This window comes from Polyodon spathula, chromosome 48, assembly GCF_017654505.1.
Source record: "Polyodon spathula isolate WHYD16114869_AA chromosome 48, ASM1765450v1, whole genome shotgun sequence".
Taxonomy (NCBI): domain Eukaryota; kingdom Metazoa; phylum Chordata; class Actinopteri; order Acipenseriformes; family Polyodontidae; genus Polyodon; species Polyodon spathula.
The window spans coordinates 23662-26691 of NC_054581.1; positions in this window are offsets into that span (position 1 = coordinate 23662).

Below are 3030 nucleotides of genomic sequence, written 5' to 3' on the forward strand. Positions count from 1 at the left end.
TGTTGAAAGAATAGCTGCCGATTAGATTAGATGAATAAATACTGGATGTGAAAAAAAAACGTATAGAACAAAGTGCAAAAAAACAAAAAAAACAAAAACAAACTTGAATTTTGCTTGAACGAACTTTTCTAGGTAAATTATTTCGTAAAGACAGAAAGGGAAAAAGTGTACATGAGTTATTGGACGCACACCCCTCACGCCCCCTTGTCTGCCCCCCCCCCACTAGAAGTCTGTCTCCTATCAGGGGAAAGTTGTGTCTGAGTGTGACGTCTAGACCTGTTCAAGACGTTAGCGACCTCTATATAGAATGAACTCCCTCAGCTTCATAGAGTCCAGTGAAAGCTGCTGAATAATGTTCCCTTGTTAACATATTGAATTGCACCCCCTCTATATAGAATGAACTCCCTCAGCTTCATAGAGTCCAGTGAAAGCTGCTGAATAATGTTCCCTTGTTAACATATTGAATTGCACCCCCTCTATATAGAATGAACTCCCTCAGCTTCATAGAGTCCAGTGAAAGCTGCTGAATAATGTTCCCTTGTTAACATATTGAATTGCACCCCCTCTATATAGAATGAACTCCCTCAGCTTCATAGAGTCCAGTGAAAGCTGCTGAATAATGTTCCCTTGTTAACATATTGAATTGCACCCCCTCTATATAGAATGAACTCCCTCAGCTTCATAGAGTCCAGTGAAAGCTGCTGAATAATGTTCCCTTGTTAACATATTGAATTGCACCCCCTCTATATAGAATGAACTCCCTCAGCTTCATAGAGTCCAGTGAAAGCTGCTGAATAAAGAAAAGAATACGCTATAGTAAAATCAAAGAATTAATGTACTTACGATTTATTTCTAAATTTTAATTACAAAGTGTGTGTCTATATATATATATATATATATATATATATATATATATATATATATATATATATATTATTATAATGTCTCAATCCTAAAATTCTAGGCGATGCAAAAGTTTTGGCCACAGCTGTAGAAGCATTCCTAGAATAATAACCTAGAACGGTTCCTGAGAGCAGTCTAGAACTCTTAAAATCCCTAACCCCATATCTTTTCAATGATCCCTCCCCAATACAACTAATTTTCACCTCAAATGTGCCCCCCTCCCCACAATCTTTGCATGCTCCCTTCCCCCTTGTCCCCTCATCTTCCTTCCCCTCAGCGGGGTAGGACAGGGTGAAAGCCTTGCTCTGGAAATAGACAATCTCTGTGCGAGTGAACACGAAACCACCTTGAGCAGCACCCCGTGGTGGTGATGTGCTGGCACAGTGCCCGTGTCCTCGGCTCACCCCCCCCCCCCCCCCATCTCCTCTCCGCTCCCCTCCCCTGACAGCTCAATCTGCCTGGAGACACAGAGAGGCCTGGCCAAGGCACTGTGTGAAAGACTGGCAGCGTCACAGAGTGAGAGAGCGAGAGAGAGGGAGGAGAGAGCAGCACCATGGAACACTGCTCTGCAATGTGGAAACACACACACACACGCACATATACTGTACACACACACAAACACTGTGTACACACACTGTACACACACAAAAACACACACACAAACACTGTGTACACACACTGTACACACACACACAAACACTGTGTACACACACTGTACACACACACACAAACACTGTACACACACTGTACACACACACACTGTGTACACACACACACAAACACTGTGTACACATACTGTACACACACTGTGTACACACACACAAACACTGTGTACACACACTGTACACACACACACACACACAGAGTCAGACACACACACACACACACACACACACACAGACTGACACTGACTGACGGCGTCAGTCTGTCAGGACAGTCATAGCGTGTGGCGCTGTTGTGTGTGTTGTGGTACACGACTAAAACAATTTCTTACAATGTTCTAAAACATCAATTTACATGTCAATGGATCGGAATGGATCTGGATCCATAGCTATTAGGGAATGCAGTCATCCTCGAAAAATGACAACTGAAGTTTTCCAAGCAGTTGATTGATCTCAGAACTTTGTCAAGTCGGGTCTTAACCCTTTGCCGTCCTGCGCCGGACCGGGTCCGACATTACAATTTTCCCTTTCCAGTCCGATGTCGGACCCTGTCCCACGTCATCAGAAAGACGTCAAGCACGGGTCTCTAGTCGTTCTTTCTCCAGAAAATGCAGAGAAAAGCATTCAATGGCCAAGTGAGACCAGTAGGAGCCGAATGAAGCCGAAAAAAGGGGCGTATCTCATCATAACACGGATACAAACAAGAGAGAGCTGCTTCTGCATCCAGAGCTCAAAGAACATCACAGACATCTGCAGAGCTTTCTGAGATGATACAGTAATAAAATAATAACTCAGATCGCATTGTTGAGGAGTCTAGTGATAAAACGAGTGATCAGGAGAGGATTTTTCAGTGCTCACGTCTATAAAGAGGTATGTGAACAATACAGCGAGCAAGGGGTGGGGCTTGGCTGGAGATGCAGTACTGAGTGTGCTTTTGCAAATCTGTGCCTTTTAAACCTGTTTTACTCTGAAAAAAAAAAAATTTAAAACAGGGCGTGTAAAAATAAATTAGACCCGACGCACCTGACAAGCGCTGAATAAATGGACCACAAAGGGTTAAAGGATCCTGGTTCTGCCTCAACAACATGACTAGGGAACCCATTCCATCCCCTCACCACTCTCTGTGTGAAGAAGAGTCTCCTTCAACAACATGACTAGGTAACCCATTCCATCCCCTCACCACTCTCTGTGTGAAGAAGAGTCTCCTTCAACAACATGACTAGGGAACCCATTCCATCCCCTCACCACTCTGTGTGAAGAAGAGTCTCCTTCAGCAACATGACTAGGGAACCCATTCCACCCCCTCACCACTCTCTGTGTGAAGAAGAGTCTCCTTCAACAACATGACTAGGGAACCCATTCCATCCCCTCACCACTCTCTGTGTGAAGAAGAGTCTCCTTCAACAACATGACTAGGAAACCCATTCCATCCCCTCACCACTCTCTGTGTGAAGAACAGTCTCCT